This window comes from Leopardus geoffroyi, chromosome X, assembly GCF_018350155.1.
Source record: "Leopardus geoffroyi isolate Oge1 chromosome X, O.geoffroyi_Oge1_pat1.0, whole genome shotgun sequence".
Taxonomy (NCBI): Eukaryota; Metazoa; Chordata; class Mammalia; order Carnivora; family Felidae; genus Leopardus; species Leopardus geoffroyi.
In genome coordinates this window covers 40,059,291-40,075,789 of record NC_059343.1, presented here as the reverse complement: position 1 = coordinate 40,075,789, position 16,499 = coordinate 40,059,291, and the positions used below count along the sequence as shown (strand labels likewise).

At 39.4% G+C, this 16,499-nt stretch overlaps 1 pseudogene; it reads right to left on the bottom strand.

Moving 5' to 3' along the window:
• LOC123594352 overlaps window positions 1–16,499 on the bottom strand; it is a 65,761-nt pseudogene that overhangs the window by 3,718 nt on the left and 45,544 nt on the right.

Sequence of the window (16,499 nt, the reverse complement as noted above, 5' to 3'; positions counted from 1 at the left end):
AAATAAAGGCTCACACTTATAGTCAATTGATTTTATTTTTTATCTTTATTTTTAAAATGCTTATTTATTTATTTATTTATTTATTTTGAGAACGAGTGTCTGTGTGAGAGAGCAGGGGAGGGGCAGAGACAGAAGGAGAGAGAGAATTCCAAGCAGGCTCTGTGTTGACTTGGGCCTCAATCTCAGAGTGATCATGACGTGAGCTGAAATCAAGAGTCAGATGCTTAACCAACTGAGCCACCCAGGTGCCCTGTAGTCAATTGATTTTCCTGAAGAGTGCCAAGTTAATTCCATAGGGTAAGAATCGTCTTCAACAAATGGTTCTGGGACAACTGGATATCCACCTGGAAAAAAAAAAGGGAATTTACTACTTCACACCGTATACAAAAAATAATTCAAAAGGTATCATTAGGGCGCCTGGGTGGTGCAGTCGATTAAGCGTCCGACTTCAGCCAGGTCACGATCTCGCGGTCCGTGAGTTCGAGCCCCGCGTCAGGCTCTGGGCTGATGGCTCAGAGCCTGGAGCCTGTTTCCGATTCTGTGTCTCCCTCTCTCTCTGCCCCTCCCCCGTTCATGCTCTGTCTCTCTCTGTCCCAAAAATAAATAAACGTTGAAAAAAAAAATTAAAAAAAAAAAGGTATCATTAACTTAAATATAAGAGCTACAATTAGAAAACGCTTAGAAGAAAATATAGGAGTAAATCTTCATGACTTGGGTTAAGCAAAGACTTCTTAGCTATGACACCAAAAGCATGAGAGCAAATCATATGTCTGTTAAGGGACTTGCCCCTAGAATCTATAAAATTCTAGAATATATGAAATATAAAATATAATTCAGTAATAAAAGGGCAAGTAACCCAGTTGAACCATGCACAAGGATCTGATTACACATTTCTCCAGGAAGATATACCAATGGCCAATCAACATAAGAAAAATGCCTGACATCATTCAACTTCAGGGAAATGCAAGTCAACAGCACAATGAGCTACCGATTCATATCCACGGGGATGGCTAAAAGAAACCAGATGGGCGAGAGTAACTGTTGGTGAAGACGTGGGGAAATCAGAACCCTCATATACTGCTGGTGGGAATGTAAAATATTTCAACCGCTTTGGAAAATGTCTTGCAGTTTTTCCAGAGGTTAAACATAGGGTTACCACAGGCCCCAGCAATTCCACTCCATTTTTACGTAGGTATTTTCTTGAATAAATGTATAATGACTATTAGATTAATAAGTACATTATAAATAGTGTCATTTTCCACAACAATCTCTTAAGGTGGGTACGGCCAGTATCTTTATATCACTGTGACAAGATTGAGATCCAAGGTTAAGTAACTTGCCTAAAGTCATACAACTGGTAAGTCGTGAGGCTAAAATTTGAACCAAGGTGTCTGACTCCAGACCCCATGCTTTTATTTATTTATTTTTTTTTTCAACGTTTATTTATTTTTGGGACAGAGAGAGACAGAGCATGAACGGGGGAGGGGCAGAGAGAGAGGGAGACACAGAATCGGAAACAGGCTCCAGGCTCCGAGCCATCAGCCCAGAGCCTGACGCGGGGCTCGAACTCACAGACCGCGAGATCGTGACCTGGCTGAAGTCGGACGCCCAACCGACTGCGCCACCCAGGCGCCCCAGACCCCATGCTTTTAACCATAAACTTCACTGCTTCCATATAAAAATAGGTATTTGAAATATGCGTATAATAAAAATCCACAGTCTTCTTGAAAGGCTTCTTGAAAAATTGTCCCTTGTACATGGTAATAAACCACTGGTTTTTAAAATTTTATCCTACGTGTCAGACACCTAAGAAAAATTTTTTTTTCATTGTGACATAAACACGTTGGCGTGGATGCTACTTTTGTCTCATTTTGTTAGAGCAGTTAAGCGATTTGCCCAAGATCACACAGCTAGTTAAGTGTCAGAGCTGGGATACAAACACAGCTAATCTGGCTCCAGTGTCCATGTTTTGAACCACTAGGAAAGACGTCTCTCAATAAAATATATTGGGCTTAGGGGAGCCCCAATAGTTGCCACCCTTCTCTTCCGTCTGAGCTCGCAGGACGCACACTATGAGATAGAAACACCAGCTTTGTTGTGGCTAACGCTGTTGGGAGAAATGAAACTTAGGTGGGTTATCTGCCTGTCCCAGGCCTCTCCCACGGAAACTCAAAGCTCTTTGCAGGCAGCTACCAGGGAGAGGCCGAAACAGTCACAGCGGCCCAGGTCTTTCTCCCAACCTCACCCACTAGGTAAATCTGACCACGGGCTGGACAGAAGCCAAGGAGTGTGACCACAGGCCCTCAGGAGAGGTCAGAAATTGTAGACAAATTCTACAGTTTGTTCACCTGTAAACCAAGATGTCCTTTTACAAATAGCGAGGCACGGCATCTGCAAAGCTTTCTCTACCCAGAAGGGAAGCAATACAGTGAAAAGAACCCCAGTTTAGGCAGGCCCGACCCAGCTCTGCCTGTATGACCATGGGCGTTACAGTTCACTCCTCTGAGCCAGTAACTAATTACTCCATCCAAGATTCTGCCAATAACATACACTCTGCGAGAACAGTTTCAGAACAAAATAAAGCAAGACAAAACAAAACTGTCCACTTAGAGAAAAATTAAGACTGTTCTTTCTTTTAAAAAAATAATGTTTATTTATTTGTTTTGAGAGAGAGACAGAGAGAGCATGAGTGAAGGAAGAGCAGAGTGGGGGTGGGGGGAGGGAGAGGGAGAATCCCAAGGAGGCTCCTTATTGTCAGCGTGGAGCCTGACGCGGGGCTCGATCTCACAAACTGTGAGATCATGACCTGAACCGAATCATGACCTGATCGTGACCTGGGTCAGATGCTTAACTGACTGAGCCACCCAGGCGCCCCAAGAATCTTCCTTCCTAAGTGATTTCCTTCTTCTGGATTTATTTCTCTAAGCTTACCAACTCTGCCATTAGTTTCTATTATCAAATATTTTAAACAGAATTCACGGGGTCTTTGGTGGTTTTCCTTCCTTTCTTCACTTCCTTTCCTACATCTTGTTATTCTTCTTCCCATGCTTTCTACTTGAGGAAAGTGTTCACGTTGTCCTTTAGGTTTCCCTCATATTGATATATTCCAATCTCCTTCAACTTATACATTCTCCAATAAGCAACAAGGGGAGGAGGAGGGGGCGGGAAGGAAGGAAGGGAGAAAAAGAAAAGAAAAAATTTAAAGCTACTTTGCATTCTTTTAAAAAAAAATGCTTTTTCTGGGGGCACCTGGGTGGCTCAGTCGATTAAGCGTCAGACTGTTGACTTTAGCTCAGGTCATGATCTCACGGTCCGTGAGTTCGAGCCCTGCATCAGGCTCTGTGCTGACAATGCAGAGCCTGCTTGGGATTCTCTCTTCCTCCCTCTCTCTCTCTTTGCTCCTCCCCTTCTTGCTCTCTCTCTCTCTCTCTCTCTTTCAAAATTAAAAAAAATGCTTTCTCTTCATTTTTTAAGTATAAAGTAAATCACACTCATCATGTGTATATATTTGTCTAATTATGTATTCAAACCCTCTCTCTTGTCATCTAAACTATCAGCTCCATGAGGGCAAAAATTACAATGGTTTGTTCAGTTTTGCATACCTATACCTTGCCTGATGTTGAGCATAAAAGTGAGTAGTTACAAACAAGTTCAGTAATCATTTTAAAGAAACCCAAAGTGTATGGGATTTCTCATTACAAACAAGTGACGATCTTCATCAATTGTGAGAGTACGATCATTTCTCTCCCGTTTTCTTCTCGGTAAGCATGCAACCTCTTCCCTCTAGCCTTCATGTTGCAAGTTGATTCAATCAATCCAGTAAAATAACTTGCCAATTCAGCTACAAATTACAAAGCCATCGTCTAAATGTATTGATCATGAAATTGATTGACTAGGGTAGCACCTAAGTTCATCAATAGTGCCACGGAACATAGCACAGGGCTTAATGAAAATGCTTTACCCAAGCGCAGTGACACAACCAGGTCTAGGTACACACTGCCAGTGACTCTGTCCTTTCGGGGGCGTCCATAGACATTTGAAACGGAAGGAGCTATTTAGATCATCTTAACCTGATAAAGATGAAAAAGGTGCATCTTGTTGGTGTCCAGCTTTTCCAAGTCTTAGAGTTTATTCCTCTGAGATGTTCAACATTTGTTATACTTGAGAAAATTACAAAAGGTAATTCACTGAAAGCTAAACGCTGTCATTGTCTCCTTTTTCTCTCCATACGTGTGTAAACTTCCCAAGAAGCTCTTGATATTCATTTTGGCAGTTAACAACAGTTAAGGGAACCTTTTTTCCCCCTAATTTTTTTCTGGGAGCAAATAGCAGTAATTCCTTCTGGAACCTCCCCTCTGGAAGCTCCCTAAGACTGGCAGTCGCGATGGGCTGAGATTTTCAGTCCTGCAGTATTTCCACATTTGTTCTATTTATAGGGCTGTTATTTTTTTTAATTTTATTTTTTAATTTTTTGTGCTTGATGTATAGGAGAGAAGTTAAGTCTCTAACTAACCAAGACATTTTTCCCCCCAAACTTCCAGCAAGTCCTTTGCATCATCTCTTCCCGTGCTGATCCTTCTTTTTGGAGTGCAAACAATGCCTTAGGTAATGCTGCAAACGTTTGGTTCAAGCTGAAGATCCCTTGGTTAAAGTCACATTTGCAGACCTTGAGGGTACTTCATACCAAACCAATGCATCTCAAAGACTTCCATAGACCTCCCGGAAGCCCCTATACCAGTTTTTCACCAAGAAGGAGGAAAATGGGTGTGTGAGGAAGTGATAACAACTATGGTGGAAAGAAGAAGCAGAATGTGTGTGTGTGTGTGTGTGTGTGTGTACGTACATACTCGTGTACTTGGGTAGTAGGTGCCCAATAGGAGTCTGTTCTTTTTCTTCTTATTATTACTATCATCATCATTATTATTATTATTAGTCACATGTGAAAAAATGTCTTCTTTCTAAAAGGATACAGATCACACAGGTCAAGGGTTATATTGGCCCTACACTTCAGTGACTGATAGGTCAACTCTTTAATCCTTTGTTTTTTCCTGTGTCAATAGCGAAGTATCTGCCAACATAATGGGGAAAATGTCCAAGCAAACATGGTAAGTGCTCCTCATGACAGCTGAGGACATCTGGGTGTTCCGTCAAAATTCAACCTCAAACTCTTGGAGTTTGACCTGAAAACAGAAAAATGCAAAGTTTAGATTATATGAATAACAGTATACTTGTTTCTAAAAAGTCCCAGGCGTAACAAACAATTGTTGCAAACATAGTCTAATCACTGGATTCTGATGTATTTGTTCCTCATACGACAGAACGATGTTTTAAGCAATAGTTTTTTTTTTTAATGTTTCCTCATCGAAAAAGAAAGCCCAGAAATGGCTTATTTATTAGCTTTCAAAACTACAGTGAAATCACAGCTGAAGGAAGGAAAAAAGACTAACTTTCTCTTCCATTAAAATGAGATGGGGGTGTCTGGGTGGCTCAGTTGGTTAAGCGTCTGACTTCGGCTCAGGTCATGATCTTGTGGTTTCATGGGTTCGAGCCCCACGTGGGGCTCTGTGCTGACAGCTCAGAGCCTGGAGCCTTGCTTCAGATTCTGTGTCTCCCTCTCTCTCTGCCCCTCCCCCGCTCGTGCTCTGTCTCTGTCTCTCAAAAATAAAAAAAAAAAGTTTAAAAAAAATGTAAAAAAATAAAATGAGATAAAAATAGTTAAATGATGAATACAAAACTTACTTATGTTTTAATTTTTCTCTCCCATTTTTATAACTGACTCATGCGAGTTCATTTTTATTTCAACTTCTAATTAAATGAAATAATGTAAATTTCAGTCATAATACAAGTAGGTAAAGCAAGAAAATAAGTAATTCATCTTTCCATGATTGGCTCTGTTACCAGATTAGAGTGGGTTCAAAAATATGTGTATTAACACTTGAATGATAATACTAATGTATTATTATTATTATTTTATATTATATTTATATTTATATTATATTATATTATTTATATTTATATTTATTATATATTATATTATGTTTATATTACTTTTTATATTTTATATTATATTTATTTATATTATATTATTATATATTACATTATATTTTTATATTTTATATTATATTTATTTATATTACATTTATATTATTATTAATAATATTATTAATATTCTATATTTATATAGTTCCTCACCTTGATAAAGAATATCTACAAAAAGTCTATAGCTAACACCATACTTAATGGTGAGAAACTAGAGGTATTTCCACTAGGATCAGGTACAATGCAAGGATGTCCCTCCCCATCAGTCCTTTTCAACATTATCCTGGAATTTTTAGTGAATACAATAAGACAAGAAAGGGAAATAAAGGGCATACAGATTGGGAAGGGAAAATAAAACTATCTTTGTTCACAGATGACATGATGGTCAATGTAGAAAATCCTAAAGAATCAACAAAAAACTCTTGGAATTAATAAATGATTCTAGCAAGTGGGAGGATACAAAGTTATTATACAGAAGCCAGTCATTTTCTTATATGCCAACAATGAACAAGTGAAACTTGAAATTAATATCACAATAGCAATATTAGCAGCCCCAAAATGAAATACATAGGTATGAATCCAAAACAGTGTGTATAAGATCTATATGATGAAAACTATGAAACTTTGATGAATGAAATCAAAGAAGAACTAAATAAATGAAAAGACAGTCCATATTCATGGATAGGAAGACTCAATACTATGAAGATGTCAGTTCTTCCCAACTTGATCTATACAGTCAATAGAATCCCAGTAAAAATCCCAGCAAGTTATTTTGTGGCTATCAACGAACTGATTGTAAAGTTTATATTGAGAAGCAAAAGACCTAAAATACCCAACTGAATACTGAAGAATAAAGTTGCAGGACTGCCACTACTCAACTTCAAAACTTACTATAAAACTACAGTAATCAAGACAGAGTGGTATTGGTGAAAGAATATACAAATAGATCTATGGGACAGAATGGAAAAGCCCAGGAATAGGGACATATAAATATGGTCAACTGATATTTGATAGAGAGCAGAGGCAATACCATGGAGCAAAACTGGTCTTCAACAAATGGCGCTGGGGCAACAGCACATCCACATGTAAAACAGTGAATCTAGACATAGTCTTTACGTCATTCACAACAATTAACTCAAAATGCATTGCAGAACTAAACGTAAAATATGAAGCCATCAAACTCCCAGAAGAGAAGACAAACCCTAAATGACTTTGGGTATGGTGATGACTTTTTATCAACGTTTATTTATTTTTGGGACAGAGAGAGACAGAGCATGAACGGGGGAGGGGCAGAGAGAGAGGGAGACACAGAATCGGAAACAGGCTCCAGGCTCTGAGCCATCAGCCCAGAGCCCGACGCGGGGCTCGAACTCACGGACCGCGAGACGGTGACCTGGCTGAAGTCGGACGCTTAACCGACTGCGCCACCCAGGCGCCCCGGTGATGACTTTTTAGATATAATGCCAAAGACCACGATCCATGAAAGAAATCGTTGGTAAGCTGAACTTTACTACAATTAAAAATTTCTGAGTGACAGCACCAAGATGGTGCCACAGGTTGTTCCTGACTTCCTTCCCTATCACTAGAAGAACAACTGACAGCTTTTTAAAAACAAGACACCACTCAGGGAATTATAGTACGTGGGGGGTGAGGTGAAGCACCTTCCCGTATCACAGACACCAAGGCAGACTGCATTCGAGGGGTAAAAGAAGAGGCTACACATTGGCCACATAACCCTTCCCCCAAACCAGTGCAGCACCATGCAGAGATGTCTCCTCTAAGCCTTCAGTCTCTGTAGGAAAAGGGAGCCCACGTGGACAACTCATCCTCCCAGCATTGTGAGTTACCCAGCAGTAGGCGCTACTCTGATCTTGCACCATGGGGATTGTGGGGAGATCTATGGGGCTCCACCACGGGCATCTGAGAAAGGGGAACACAGAGACGGGGGGAAGGGGCTCATAACAACCAGCGCGTGGATCTTAGTAGACCGAGTTCATATCTGCAGTGTCCCGAGTATTAATCTCAACCAGTGGCATTGCTCCTCCGCAGAACCAAGGCAGAGACACGTTCTGACCAGGGGATGTGATGGGGTGCGGATTTGCTTGATTTGGATCCTCACATGAAAACTTTTGCCAGCTCAGGAGCCCGACTTGTCCACATGCAAGCAAGAGGCTGAATCACAGTCCTACCTTCTGTGGAGAGTGTCTTCTGGTCCTATCTTGACCAGAAGGGCTGGTAACAACTCCTGAAAGCTGTGCAGCCCAGAGGCACTCGAGCCAAGAAGTGAGCAGGAAGAGCTGGTAGTTTCTAGAAGGAATCGGCCTTGTTCAATTAGGAAACTTGGGGTGTGGGTCAGCTTGAGTTGAGACAACAAAGAGCTTTACCAGCCTTAGAATGACTTCTTCCACTACACCTGGGCAGGGAATCTAATTTATAGCCTTGCTCATCACTGACTAGAGCCTTCAGCCTGCCTGGCCAGGGAACCTAACTAGAGCATATGGGAAGCTGCATAGTCCATTCAACAGGCCTCTGTACAGTGGCACTTAAACAGAGAGCACATCCCATGGCTTCTTCCACCTGCAGAGCAAAATGGCGACTTCACTTCACCAGGGAATATAGTATACTCTCTGGCCTGATTTGGGTCCCCAAACAATGAGCTGTACAGACCCTAAGTCTTATCCTACTGCCCCGCCCAGATAAGGAGGCTAGTTCATAGCCCCATCTATTATCAAATATAGCACCCAGCCCCAATCATCTAGTAAGCTTTACTGGAGAATCCAAGCAACTTCACAGCTAATCCTATATCTTCACTTGGTTAGGGAGCCAAGCCAGCTGTCCTATCTAACTGTTCTCAACAAGAGGCACACACCCCATTTCTGTCCTTAGAGCTCAAACACTCGTCTTGCCCCCAAATAGGCCATAATACCAGCCCCGACCTGCCCAAGGACATTACCAGAAGACACATCCAGAAACCCAAACTGAGCTAACTGGTGAACTGTCTCTTTCCAAGCAAACCATCAAAGTCTGAAAGAGGAACCTGATTACCCAAGTGCACAGATACCAATGTAAGGAATCAGGGATCATGAAAAATCAGGTAAATATGACACCACCAAAGGAAATTAATAAAGCTCCAATAACTGATCCTAAAGAAATGGAAGTCTATGAACTCTCAGACAGAGAATTCAGAATAATTCTCTTAAGGAAGTTTAGGGAACTACAAGAAAAAACAAACAGGTAACTGAACAAAATTAAGAAAACAATGCATGAACAGAATGAGAAGTTTGACAAGGAAAAAGCAAGCCACCAAAAAAAACCCATAGAAAAGTTTAAAAATGTAATAACTGAACTGAAAAATTCTATAGAAAGTTTCGAAAGTAGACTCAATCATGTAGAGGACTCAGCAACCTGGAAGATAAGACGCTGGAAATTACCCAGTCAGAAGAGCAAAAAAGAATAAAAGACGGAAAAAGAGTGAAAATACCCTATGAGAATTATGGATCAATATGAAAAGAAACAATATTTGCATTATGGGAATTCCAGAAGGCGAAGAGAAAGAGAACAGGACAAAAAGTATATTTAAAGGAATAATGACTGAAAATGTCTTGAATCCGTGGAGAAAATGGGCATACAGATGCATGAGGCCCAAAAGACCCCAAATAGGTTGAACCTGAATAGGGCTGCCCCATGACACACTACAATTAAATTATCAAAAGCCAAACACAAAGAAAGAATTTTAAAAGCAGCAAGAAAAAGAGAAGTTACATACAAGGGAGCCCCCATAAGACTATTGGTGGATTTCTTAACAGAAAATCTTCAGGCCTTTTCTCAACAGAAACCCTTCAGGCTAGGAGAGAATGCAATGACATATTCAAAATATTCAAAGAAAATAGCTGTCAGCCAGGAATTCTATACCTGGTGAAGCTGTCCTCCAGAAGCAAAGAAAGGATAAAGACTTTCTCAAACAAAGAAAAGGTAAGAGAGTTCATTACCATCCGGCCTGCCTTGCAAAGAAAGATGAAGGGAATTTGGTAGAAGTAAAAGAATGCTAATTGACGTCATAAAAACATTAAAAGGTAGTTAATCTCACTGGTAATGGTAAATATACAGTCATAGTCAGATTAGCAATATGGTCATAGTGGGACATAATTCACTTGCGACTCTAGTTTGAAAGTTAAAAAAATGAATGTAATAAAAATAACCATCGTTACGATAACCTATCATTAGTTACACAATATAAAAAACACATAGATTGTAACTGCAATAACCTAAAATGCGAGGAGGAGACATAAAAGTATAAAGCTTATGAATTCTTTTGAAGTTAAGTAGTTATCAGTTTAATAGGGTGTTCAAGTTTAAGATATTTTGTTAGCCTCACTGTAACCACAAGGGAAAATCCTGTAGCAATTGCACAAAAGGATACAATAAAGAACACAATAAACACAACAAAAGAATACAATAAAGCATACTGATACCAAAAGACATCAAAACAAAAAATCGACACCACGATAAGAAACAAGAAACAACAGGTTTACAAAACAACCAGAAAACAACTAACAACATGGCAATAGTAAGTCCTTATTTATCGATAATTACTTTAAAAATAAATGAATTGGGGCTCCTGGGTGGCTCAGTCGGTTAAGCGTCCGACTTCAGCTCAGGTCACAATCTCACGGTCTGTGGGTTCGAGCCCCGCATCAGGCTCTGGGCTGATGGCCCAGAGCCTGGAGCTTGGTTCCGATTCTGTGTCTCCCTCTCTCTCTGCTCCTCCCCCGTTCATGCTCTGTCTCTCTCTGTCTCAAAAATAAATAAACGTGGGGCACCTGGGTGGCGCAGTCGGTTAAGCGTCCGACTTCAGCCAGGTCACCATCTCGCGGTCCGTGAGTTCGAGCCCCGCGTCAGGCTCTGGGCTGATGGCTCGGAGCCTGGAGCCTGTTTCCGATTCTGTGTCTCCCTCTCTCTCTGCCCCTCCCCCGTTCATGCTCTGTCTCTCTCTGTCCCAAAAATAAATAAAAACGTTGAAAAAAAAATTAAAAAAAAATAAATAAACGTTAAAATAAATAAATAAATAAATAAATAAAATAAAAGTAAATGAATTAAATTCTCCAATTAAAAGACATATAATGGGCAAATGAATAAAAAAGCAAGATTCAACAATATGCTGCCTGCAAGAGACCCACTTTAGCCGTGGACACACACATAGATGAAGAGTGAAAGGATGAAAAAGACATTTCAAGCAAATGGTAACCTCCTCCCACGCCCCTCCCCCCAAGAGCAGAAGTAGGCTATACTTACATCAGACAAAACAGACTTTAGGTTAAAAATAGTGAAAAGAGACAAAAAAGATGATTATATAATGACAAAGGGTCACTATATCAAGAAAACATATCAATTATAAGTATTTATGCACTTAACTGAGAAGCACCTAAATATTTAAACAAAAACTGGCAGAGCTAAAAGGAGAAATAAACAGTAGTACAGTAATAGCTGGAGGCTTTAATGCACCACTCTCAACAATAGATAGATCATCCAGGCAGATAATAAGGAAACAGCAGATTTGAACAACACTACAGACCAAAAGGACCTAATAGATATACACAGAACATTTTAGGCAACAGCAGCAGAATAGACCTTCTTCTCAAGTGCACACAGAACATTTGATAGGATAGACCATATGTTAGACCACAAAACAAGTCTTAGCAAACTCAAGATTGAAATCACATCTAATATCTTCCCTGAGCAACATGGCGTGAAATCAATAACAAGAGGAAAACTGGAAAATTCACAACACATAGAAATTAAGCAATGCTCTCCTGAACGAAGACGAAATTAGAGTGGAAATGAAAGTTTCTTGAGACAAATGAAAATGGAAACACAACATACTAGAACTTGTGGGATGCAACAAACGCAGTTCTAAGAGGGAAGTTGATAGCAATAAATGCTTACGTTAAGAAGCAAGAAAGATCCTAAATAAGTAACCTAACTCTATGCCTTAACGAACTAGAAAAAGAACAAACTGAGGCCAAAGCTAGCAGAAGAAAGGGAATAATAAAGATTAGGGAGGAAATAAATGAAATAGAGAGCAGAGAAACAATAGAAAAGACTAACCAAACCAAAAGGTGGTTCTTTAAAAAGATCAACAAAATTGACAAACCTTTAGTTAGGCTAAGTTAGCATAAAAGAGAAAGACCCAAACCAACAAGGTTATAAATGAAAAAGGAGACATTACAACTGATATCACAGAAATTTAAAGGATCATAGGAGGTTGTTCCGAGAAACTCTCCACCAAAAAACTGGACCACCAAAAGAAGTGAAAGTAACCGTAACAACATACAACTTACCAAGACTGAATCATGAAGAAATAGAAAATCCAAATCAATCAATTACCAGTAAGGAGATTGGATCCATAATCAAAAACCTCCCAGTGAAGAAAATCCTAGGACCAGATGGTTTCACTGGTGAATTTTACCAAACATTTAAAAAAGAACACCAGTTCTCAAACCCTTCCAAAGGAAAAAAAAAAAAAATCAAAGAGAAGGGAACATTCCTAACTTCATTTTAGGAGGCCAGGATTATCCTGATACAAAACCCAGAAAAGGACACTACTAGAAAAGAAAACTACAGGCCAATATCACTGATGAATATAGACGCAAAACTTCTCAATAAAATACAAGCATATCGAATTTAGCAGCACATTAAAAGGATCATCAAACACCATGATGAGTGAAATTTATCCCTGGGATGCCAAAGATGGTTCGACATATGCAAATAAGTCCGAATGATACATCGCATAAATAGAATGAAAGAAAAGAATTATATGATCCTCTCAATAGATGTGGAAAAAGTATTTGACAAAATTCAAAATCCATTCTTGGTAAAAACTCCTAGCAATTTAGGTACAGAAGGAACATAACTTAAAACATAAAGGCCATGTATGAAAAGTCCACGGCTAACAACATACTCAATAGTGAAAGGTCCAAAGCTTTTCCTCTAAGAAGATGAACAAGACACGCGTGCCCATTCTCACCACTGTTATTCAATACAGTACTAATAGCCTGGAACAATGAGGCAAGGAAAAGAAATAAAGGGTACTAGAATTAGGAAAGAGGAAGTAAAGTTGTCTGTTTGCAGATGATATGATTTGGCATATAGAAAATCCTACTAGGAAACTGTTAGATCCATTCAATACAATTGCAGGATACAAAATCAACAAACAAAAATCAGTCGCATTTCTATACGTTAATGACGTATTATCTGAATCAGTCCCATTTATAGCAGCATCAAAAAGAATAAAATGCTTAAGAGTAAATTTAAGGAGGTGAAAGATCTCCCCTCTGAAAACTATAAGACACTGATTAAAGAAATTGAAGACACAAATAAATGGAAAAATACCTTGTGTTCATGAATGGAAAGAATTAATATTGTTAAAATGTCAATACTACCGAAAGCCATCTATGGATCCAACGCAATTTCTATCAAGATTCCAATGGCATTTTTTACAGATGTAGAAAAAACAATTCTAAAATTTACATGACACCACAAAAGACCCTGAATATTCAAAGAAATACTGAGAAAGAACAAGGCAGTAGGCACCACACTTTCCGATTTCAAGCTATACTGTAAAGTTATAATCAAAGCAGTATGGTACTGGCATAAAACCAAAGAGACCGGTGGAACAGAATAAAGAGTCCAGAAATAAGCCCAAGGATATACAGTCAACTAATAGCTGACTAGGGAGCCAAGAATTCTCAATGGAGAAAAATAGTCTTTTCAGGAAAAGGTGCTGGGATAATTGGATATTCACATGTAAAAGAATGAAACACTCACAAAAAATAACACGAAAATGGATTAAGAACTTAAATGTAAGACCTGAAGCTATGAAACTCCTAGAAGAAAACACAGGAATACACCTCCTTGTCATGGATCTTAGTAATGATTTTTTGGATATGACGCCTAAAACACAAGCAACAGAAGCAAAAATAAGTAAGCGTGACGACATCAAACTAAAAACTACACAGCAAAAGAAACCATCAACGAAGGGAAAAGACAACCTACAAAATGGGAAAAGTATATGCAAACCATGTATCTGATAAGGGGTTAATATCCAAAATATATAAAGAACTCAGACTCATTGTGGTTTTGATTTGCATTTCCCTGATGATGAGTGAGGCTGAGCGTCTTTTTATATGTCTGTTGGCCATCTGTGTGTCTTCTTTGGAAAAATGTCTAGTTGGGGCCTCTGCCCATTTTTAATTGCATTATTTGGTTTATTTTTGGTATTGAGTTGCATCAGTTCTTTATATATTTTGAATAGTAACCCCTTATAGATATGTCCTTTGCAAACATCTTTTCCCATTCAATAGGTTGTCTCTTTTGTTTTGTTGATGGTTTCCTTCATTGTGCAAAAGCTTTTTATTTTAATGTGGTTCCAATTGTTGACTTTTGCTTTTGTTTCCCTTGCCGTAGGAGACATATCTGGAAAACATGTTGCTATGGCGATGTCAAAGGAATTATTGCCTGTGCTCTCTTCGAGGAAATTTATGGTTTCAGGTCTCACATTTAGATATTTAACCCATTCTGAGTTTATTTTTGTGTACAGTATAAGAAAGTGGTTCTTCTGCGTGTAGCTGTCCAGTTTTCCCAGCACCACTTATTGAAGAGACTTAGCGACCATTTACAGATTCATTGACCATAAATGCATGGGTTTTATTTCCGGGCTCTCTATTCTGTTCCATTGATCCACGTGTCTATTTTATGCAATGGAATATTACTCAGCCATAAAAAAACGATGAGATCTTGCCATGTGCAATAATCTGGATGGACCTAGAGGTCAGTGAAATAAGTGCATGTAGAATGTAAGAAAGAACAAATGAATACACAAATAAAACGCGGCATCAGACCTATACACGTAGAAAACAAACTGGTGACTGCCACAAGGCGGGGTGAGGGGTGGGCAAAATGGGTGAAGAAGTTGGAGATAAGGCTTCCAGTTATGAAATAAATAAGTCATAGGAATAAAAGGCACAGCCTGGGGAATAGAGTCAGTGGTACTGTAATAATGTCGCATGGTGACAGATGGTCACTATGCTTGTGGTGGGCACAGCATAACGTATAGAGTTGCTTAACATCACGTTGTATACCTGCAATGAATGTAACATTGTATGTCGATTCAAATTTAAAAAGGAACTCAAAAAAAAAGAACTCAGACAACTTGCTAGCAAATAATAAAATAATAGTGATAACAACAACCCGATGTAAAAAAATGGGCCAGAGACCCAAACAGACGTTTGTCCAAAGAAGATACATGAAAAGCCAAAGGTACATGAAAAGATGCTCGACATCACCAGTCCTTAGGGAAATTCACACGAACAGCACCATGAGAAATCATCTCGTGCCAGTTAGAACGGCCATCATCAAAAAGATTGGAGGTAACCAATGTTGACATGGATGCAGAGAAAAGGGAGCCCTTGCGAACTGTTGGTGGGAATGCAAATTGGTGAAGCCATTACGGAAAACAGTATGGAGAATCATCAAAACATGAAAAATAGAACTACCATATGATTCAGCAATTTCACCTCTGGGACTATATTCAAAAGAAATGAAGGCATTAACTCAGAAAGGTATCTGCACCCCTCTGTCCATCACGGCATTATTTACAATAACCAGGACATGGATGGATGAACAGATGAAGAAGTTGTGGTATATACATACAGTGGAATATTATTCAGCCATAAAAATGAGAAAAATCCTACCGTTTGCAGCAACATGGATGGACCTTGAAGGCATTACGCTAAGGGAGATAGGTTAGACAGAGAAAGACAAATCATGTATGATCTCACTTGCATGTGGAAAAAAACAAATACACAAACTCATAGAAAAAGAGATGAGAATTGTAGTTACCAGAGGCAGAGGGTGGGGGGAAGTGAAGGAAGGTGGTCAAAGGGTACAAACTTCCCGTTATAAGATAAATAAGTACTAGGGAGGGTCACCTAGGTGGCTCAGTCGGTTGAGCGTCTGACTTCAGCTCAGGTCATGATCTCACAGTTTGTGGGTTGGAGCCCCGTGTGGGGCTCTGTGCTGACAGCTCGGCGCCTGGAGCCTGCTTCGGATTCTGTGTCTCCCTCTCTCTCTCTGCCCCTCCCCCGCTCACACTCTGTCTCTCTCTGTCTCTCAAAAGTAAATAAACATTACAAAAAATTTTAAGAAGTACCGGGGATGTAACATACAGCGTGACGACTGTAGCCAACCCTACTGTGTGATATACTGGACAGTTGTTACGAGAGTAAATCCTAAGAGTTTTCATCACAGGGAGAAACTATTTTCCTTTTTTTCCTTTTTATTACATGTAGGTTAGAAGATGGATGTTAGCTGAAGCTATCATGGTAATCATTTCACAACGTATGTAAATCAAACCATCATATTGTATATCTGAACCTTAAGCAGCAATGTATGTCGATTGTTTC